Consider the following 8,726-nt stretch of genomic DNA (forward strand, 5'->3'; position numbering starts at 1 on the left):
AAAAAATTAAAAAATCTCTAGTTTTCGGCTTCAAAAACCAGACTGGGTTCCGCATCTTTCCGACTATGGGTTTTCATCCCCACAATTGGAACCATCTCTGGTGCCGTTGTTCCGTCAAATCGGCCACCAGAGATTAAAAAATAATTCAACCCTAGGTAAAGAAAAAAAAAAAAAGAGAGAGAGATAGAGAGAGAGAAATACCTTGCCGGTTGATAAAAGAAGGGATTTGTGAGAAGAAAATGAAAAAGGTTTGAGAGAAAGAAGAAAATGAAATCAACGCACCTTAAAAAGGAAAATCACGCACCTTAATGAAGGAAAATCACGCACTTTAAGGTTGAGCACTCATGCACCTTAAGCATACAAATCACGCACCTTAAGAAGGAAAATTGAGCACCTTAAGAAGAAAATTACACACCTAAACCCACCGCACAACCGCACGAGAAACACCCCACCGCACGGGAACTGAATTTTATATATATGACATTTTTACATTTTTAGATATAGAAGGGATAACTGCATGACCCACAGGAGAAACACCTAAACCTTTGCCATTGCCGACTTTGAGTATGTCACCGCCGGTGTAGACATCGGAGTGGTTCATCATTTGGTCGTTTGGAGTCGCGTGAGATGATGCACCAGTGTCTGGATACCACGCCTTCGTCATTGCCTGCGCCAGAGTCTCGCCAGAAACTTCCATGTTGGCGTGGGCACCTGGGCGGTCATTGTACCGTTTAAAACAATAAACGGCAGTGTGCCTATGTGACCTGCATATCTGGCACCGAGATTGCCACCGCGACCTTGTCCTTGTCTACCCCTGCCACGGCCTTGCCGACCTCGGCCATTTGAAGAGTGACGGCCCCCCGAATTGGGATCACCGCCATTTCAAACTCGACCAGCAAAGAAGGCAGTCGAGGAGGCGGTTGTACCAGAGGAGTCCACTGCCATGAATTCATCAGAATGGATGAACTCTTGGGCTTGCAGAAGGCCGAGAGCTGCGACAAGGTGACTGGCGTACCTGAAACAGTTAAAGAACTCGCCATTGCCCGGAATTCCGGTCGAAGCCCCCGGAGGACTTAGAGGATCCGCTCGTCCGGGGAAAGTGGTATGCCGGCAAGGGAGTGAGCTTCGATGATCATCTGAGCTTTACCCAGGTACTCGGCTGGTGATCTGTTGCCTTGCCGGAGGGTTTGAAACTGCCCGAGCAGACTCAGACGGCGAGCACGTGTCGATGAAGCCAGCACTAATGTAATGGATTCCCACACCTCCCGGGCAGTGTTCCGGCCAACCGCGAGATGCATTACTTCGTCGGTGAGAGACGAAATAAGCAAGGGTATGATCAACTGATCCTGTTATATCCAAGCGGTGTATGTGGGGTTCAGTGTAGTGGTGGTCGCCATCGTGGTTGAGGCGCCAAATTGCAGAGGGAAGGTGATGGTCGCGGGGGGACACGGAAAGTCGCCGTCAATGTAACCAAGAAGTCCCTGGCCGCGGAGGAACGAGACTAGTTGGGTGCGTCAGAAAACATAGTTCCTTGTGGTGAGTTTGATGGAGACGAAATGGCGAGCCGTTATGATAGAATTGGTGGTGACCGAAGCGGGAACGGTGGTGGTGGTCACCGTACGCTCGGAAGAATGTGTCAACATCGGTGTTTTCGGGAAAAGACTAAACAAGGAACCGAACTATCGCTAACACTGATACCAGATGAGAGTTAGAATTCAAAACTCAATCAGAATTACAATGAGAGAGAGAGAGAGTCCTATATAAAAGTTAACACAAGACTTTCCTATTCTATAGGCTAGATTTAATTGACTAATCTACGACCACTCATATAGAAACTACACAATATAAGTTAATAACATTATTATTACTAACAGTTGTGGTATTATTTGTTGTATTATAATAATAATAATAATAATAATAAGTGATATAATAGTGGCGGTGCAGCTGCGGCGGCAGGGGTGGTAGTAGTAGTCTGGTGGTGGTGTTGGAGATGATAATGGTGGTGGTGGTGGTGTAGTGGCAGTGGTGGTGGTGTTATTTGTTATATAATAAGTGGTGGTGCTATGGCGGTGGTGGTGTTGGTCGTGATGACTGCGGTGGAGGTGGAAGTGGCGACGATGGTGGTGGTGGTGGTGTGATGGCGGTGGTTGCAGTGGTGGTGGCGTGGTGGTGGTGGTATGGTGTTTGTGTGAAAATTGGAAAATGACTCTTCTAAAATATGGGGGGAAGTCATTTTCCAAGAAAATGAGGCTATTTTTCTTTGACCAAAGAGTAATTTTCCTTTTAACTTACATTTTTATCTCTTTACCAAACACTGAAAATATGAAAAATAATTTCATAAATCATTTTTTGGGTTTCCAAACACAGCCTTAGGGAATGTTAGATTGCTGGGAAAGTTAGATTACTGAGAATGTTAGATTAAGTATTTGGTTAAAATTGAGGTATGTAATATAATCATGTTTGGTTTAAGGTTATATATATATATATATATATATATATATATATATATATATATAAAGGATCATGTGAAACAATTGCCTTACGTGAGAAATAGGATGAAATTATATCCGTAGATTGAGTCCAGATCAAGGGTCCAAATTGGAGTTTTTTTAAAAAAAAATGCAGTGGCATTATTGTAATTTTGTGTTAGTAAATTAATTTTCTTTTTGCCTTCCAGTGCACATTTTTATGCCATGCAGTGCACATTATTCTTTCTTTCAGTGCACATTGTTATGTCATACAATGCACATTGTTATGTCATACAGTGCACATTTTTCCTTCTTCCAGTGCACATTGTTATGACATACAGTGCACATTGTAACTTCTTCTAGTGCACATTGTTTCTTCAACTAGAGCACATTGTTGTGTCATACAGTGCACATTGTTTCTTTTTCCAGTGCACATTTTTATGCCATACAGTACACATCGCCTTCTAGAGTATTTTTATTTTTAAAATTGTAGATGACGAATTTTTTTAAAAGATTAATTAATCTTGATCACTAATTACTAATTTGAGTTGAATATTGTTTATTTATTATATATGGTCGTTTATGTTTGTGTTGAAGATCCTATATTAAATTTAAGTTTTTCAATAATTGTTTCACATCTTTGTGCATCCAGTGCGCATTTGTTGCCTTCTAGTGCACATTTTGCCTTCTTCCAGTGCACATTGTTGAAGTTCGTAGGTGACAATTTTTTTTTTTATCTAGGGCTGAGATTCTATCTCATTTCTCACATGCGGCTTTTATCTCACCCAAACCCCTTCCTATATATATATATATATATTTAATTAGAATTAAAATGGAAAATTTTGTAAATATCCAAGGTATAATCTTACATAACCTAAGAAAGGTAAGGGAATCACATTCCTTACAAAATCCTATGTGGAGGTTATGTTACATTCCTTAGAGAATGTTATATCCCCGTAAGAAAGTAATATAATATGAACCAAACATAGGAATGTAAGCTTTGGAATCTCACATTTTCTTTATATAACTTGAACCAAACGCCCCTTAGGGGGTGTTTGGTTCACGGAATCTTGGATTACCCTAGGTAATAGGATTACCTCCAGGAAGGTAATGTGAGATTTTGGGAATGTAAGATTACCTTATGTGTTTGGTTTGGACTGTGGAATATAATATTACTTTGTTTGGTTAAGGGTTATATTTTAGGTTATATGGATCAATTTACTATAATGTCCTTTTATATATATATATATATATTTATTTATTTATTTATTTATTTATTTATATGTGTGCCTTTATTGTGTGTATTTATTTATTTATATGATTATGGATGTATTGATGCTTAATATTAAAAAAATAAATATATAAATATACACACATGTATATTTGATTATATAAACATATATTTATTTTATATATGTTATTGTGTTAGTATTATTATTATTATTATTATTATTATTATTATTATTAGTTAACAAGGGAAAAATTGGAATAATTCAAGGTAATCTTAGATTACCTAAAAAACGGGGGTAATCACATTACCTTGAAACATTACCGCCACATCAGCTTTGAGTTAATATAACATTACTAGGTAATCTCATAACTTGAACCAAACAAGGTAATATAACATTACCAGACTCAGATTACCTAGGTAATCTCAGATGACCTGGACCAAACGGCTTAAAGTAATGAAATTTAACTAACAATACAAGCTCAAGCAGCAAAAGGTACTAACTCAGTAAAGCTCAGAAAATGACATATTGCTCACGTCACAATAAAGGAGGTTATGTTGCAGTATACTTTGCAAATAGTAGTGCTTTTTGATTGAGCAACAAATCTAGCTTCATCAACAGTAGAGTTTCTCACATAGCAAAGCTTTTAAAAGTTTTACAAGTTGTGTAAAGGTTGATCAAGAATAAACCTATCTAGCATTAAGACAAGCCTAGCAATAAAGAATCCCGAGTATAATAAGGGTGTGTTTGGTTGGTAGGTTTAGACATAAGGTATGAGTATCAAAGTGATTGTTATTGTTTGGTTGATAGGTTTTTAGAATACTACTATGTGTTTGGAATACCACATCCATTAATTGGAAAACCCATACCCTAATGAAATAAATGTTTCATTTCCCTTCTTCATTTCTTCCCCAACTATTAATTATCATTCCCATTCCACCCTACTACCAAACATGCAAAAAATAAAGGGTGTGTTTGAAGTGATTGTTATTGTTTGGTTGATAGATTTTTAGAATATTACTGTGTTTAGAATATCCCATCCATTAAGGGTGTGTTTGGTAACCCGTAAAATGACTTCCGGAAAATGTTTTTCGAGTTTTCGGTGTTTGGCAACATCCGGAAAATGTGGTCAACGGAAAATGTTTTCCGTTGACCAAGGAAAATCAGTTCATTTTTCCGGAAAATGACTTACGGAAAATTTTTCCGTAAGTCATTTTCCGGAATTGCCAAAATGGCCATTTCGCATGTTCTCGACCAAAACCAAGCTATATCACCCATGACCATGGACTAAAGAGGTGGGGAAACCGCCAGAAATCTTTGCTACGTTTTTTTTATAATATAAATAAATTTTATTTTTTAATAAATAACATTATTTTAATATTATTATAATTTTTTATATATTTTATATTTTAAATAAAATAATTACAATGCTTAATTATACAATTTTATCCATTTTCTAGATAATGAACCAAACACACAAAGACAGTTTTCTATAATACATCCAAACATTGGAAATGAAATTGTTTTCCGGAAAATGACTCATTTTCCAGAAAACATTTACAGAAGTCATTTTCCTGCTTTCCAAACGGACCCTAATTGAAAAACTCATACCCTAATAAAATAAGGGTTTCATTTCCCTTCATCATTTCTTCCCAAACTATTAATAATCATTCTCATTCCACCCTACTACCAAACATGCAAAATACTTTCACCAAAACCCATTACCATTACCAAGTATTTGATACCCATACCGATATCGATTACGATTCCGATTCCCATGTGCGAACTAAACACCCCCTAAATTTTTAGGACAAGTTGCGTGCATAGGTCGGATAAAAGTCTATCTACTTGTCAAATTATGACAAGATTAAAGTATTGCAAGGTGCATTGTTCAAATTTAATTTGTCTCTATCCAATGGACATGTTTTAAATAGAAGTATGAATAGGAGTAAAGTTGGAAATAAAATTAGATATGAGACACATGTGAGACAAGCTTTAAATGTAAAAAAACTTGTGTGGGACTGTTTCACGGATCCTTATCCGTGAGACGGGTCGGGTCAAGATGAAATGTAATACTTATACTAGCAAATGTAATACTAAATTAAGAATAAAATGCTTATTACTTCTATGGGAAAATATAATGTAATACTTTTGAGAAAAATGTACAGTAATACTTTTACATTTTGATGTAAAAGTGTTACATTTAAATGTAAAAGTATTACATTTGTCCTCAAAAGTATTATGTTTTCTCTAAGTAACAAACATGTTGTTCTGGATTTAGTATTGCATTTGCTAATATAAGTATTACATTTACATATTATCCCAACCCGTCTTATGGATCCTTATCCGTGAGACGGTCTCACACAAGTGTAACCCAACTTTGAAAGGTGCATACAAACAATCTTTTTGTGACTTCCTAAAATCCAAATTCAGTTACTCTAAAGACTCAAGAGCTTCAAGCAAGATCCAGATTTTTGAAGAGTCTTCTTGGTTGGAAGATATATCAACTTTAAGTATTCTGAAAACTTGTACAAACATGATGCTAGCTTTGTGATCAAGAAACAGAAAAGATACAAGTGAGTTTTCCCTCCTAGTGGAAAATAAGAAGATTGGAGTAGAGGAATTAGGTATTTTAAAGTCTATACACCATTGTAAAACTACATATTATAAAGTCTATCTCACCTTACTTTATGCAGTTTATTTCTTTCTTATCTTTATATATATTTGCCAAACACATTTTCATACTTACGCTCAGTGTGCTATAAAATATTTTTCACTATGTATTAACTCAAAAAGGTTTTTACATTATTGAATATTCAGTTAAGATTTCAACATAATTTTCATAAGTATTGTGAAGAGATTAACTCTAGTAGTCAAACACATGTTTTGATTACCAAATTTTGAACAAGCTAAAAAAGTTCAATTCTATTCGCCTTTCCCCTTCTAGACTTATTTGTTCAAACCAATACCATCAACCAATAACATAACACCATGGTTATATTTTGGGTATGGATTGGAGCACCTTCTTTACTAGTTTAACCTCGGGGATATGATCACCTAGATTATACGCGACTCCAAAGATGTCCAGAATTCTTGCATTGAATTGAGTGATATTTTCTTCTTACATAGTTACATCTTTAGATTTTCAAATTGTGTTTGGACCATTTGTAATTTTGATTATTTTACTAGAGAATTTCCTTCATGATGATTACATAAGATTTCCCAGGCAATTTTGGTTACATCTATTGCAGAAATCACTTTGAAAGTTTCATCATTTATTTCTCCAAAGATGGCATATGACTTTGGAGTTGTAACCAACGTGCTTGATTTCTTCTTCTGGCCAGTGATCTTTGTTCTTCACGTTTCCCTTTTCATCTGTTGGAGGACTCCATCCTTTTTTTTTACCACTCGCTAGTCGATCTATCTCTTTCTCCTTGGGGTTGTATGTATATTTTCATTCTTTCTTTCCACTACGTAGAAATAATTTTCACTATGCTAGGTAGGGGGTCTACTGTTCTACTATTTGATAATCTTTCTCTGGGAAAGTCCATCATGTTTCTGCTAGTAACTTAAGCAACCTTACTTTGATAGCAAGTTAATTTTAAGGATCACGTGATATATATATATATATATATATATATATATATATATATATAGAACACCGAGTAAAATTAACGTAAATAACAAAAAGAAATACTAACTACCATGTAGTGTGATGACATTTTTGTTATTATTCCAAATGGGTGGTCATAGGTTCAAACTCTAGCGGTAGTGACTTAGATTCTTTGGACTATTTTTTTTTTTTTTTTTTAATGTAGACTTTATAGTATTTCTAAAAGAAATCTATTATTTCAATTTTAACAATTGTATAGTGGTTAAAAACTTAAGGTGTAAATTGAAAGTCGTTTCCTACAACTTTAAAGATTCTAAAAAATACTTATGCATATTTTGGTTATATGTCAAAAATGATTGAGAATATTGCCTACCAAAAAGGTCCCATCTCAAGTACAGAATAATTCATTTGCGTTTTTTGTAGAAAGTAAAGAGACTCGATCAGAAAGAATGAGTTTATATGCAAGATAAGAAAGGAATTGTCTGTGAGAATTATTGAGCACCACCAATGTGGTCGGAATTATTTGAAGCAGCGAGAAACGTGTTATGTTTTTGGTATGTATTGTCACATACATATGTTTGAAGTCTGAAAACAAAATTCTGAAACAATCCCCCCAGCCCGTGGTGTGCCAACCTCTAGCTCTAGGACCAGCAACGTATAGTACAGGAAGCTAGCTAAGACGATGTAACAATATAATTATAGTGCATGATTTGATGTTGCTTTTTAGACAGTGAGCAGAATCATATATATCGTGGTTTCGGTCCCCCACTCTTGCTTCTCAGCCTCACCTTTCTTTAGTCTGTACTGACTTAGCTCAGCGGTTCAGTAAGCAGTATTTTGGAAAACATACTAAAGTTCAAATTTCGGCAGCAGTAGTGTGAGATTATGCTTAATATGGGCAATCCCTTGTGCGCACATGCATTTGGCCCTGTCTGTTGAATCATTGAGTCATCGTGATTTACAACCTCTCAAATACTCTGTCGGGTCCGAGTGTAAAGGACTCTTGTGATTCGGAATTCAACATTTTGGAAGAAGAAGTCTCACATTTCTTTAGTCTTTACGTCTATGAACCGCTGAACGAGAGAGATGTTTCATTCGCATTACGTATCTCACACCAATGAATTCAGTATCCATATGGGATGTAGTGACTCTCCTATATGGGAGATCTTGAGATTGAGCCTCAGTGGAGGCGAATTGATTCTTTGTGCTTCAATAGGTACATAATGTATATTTGAACAGATACTACAATGTAATAGGGTCAGTTGTATTCAAAAAAAAAAATCAGTGTCCATCCACATCCACTATATATATATGGGCACGCTCAGGGTGAACCCTCGCCTAGAAAAGAAATGAGAACGCTTCGTAGCCGTCCATGTGTCCAGATCAACGAATCAGATATAATTTTAAAAACACGAC

Source organism: Ipomoea triloba, chromosome 13 (assembly GCF_003576645.1).
Source record: "Ipomoea triloba cultivar NCNSP0323 chromosome 13, ASM357664v1".
Classification (NCBI taxonomy): domain Eukaryota; kingdom Viridiplantae; phylum Streptophyta; class Magnoliopsida; order Solanales; family Convolvulaceae; genus Ipomoea; species Ipomoea triloba.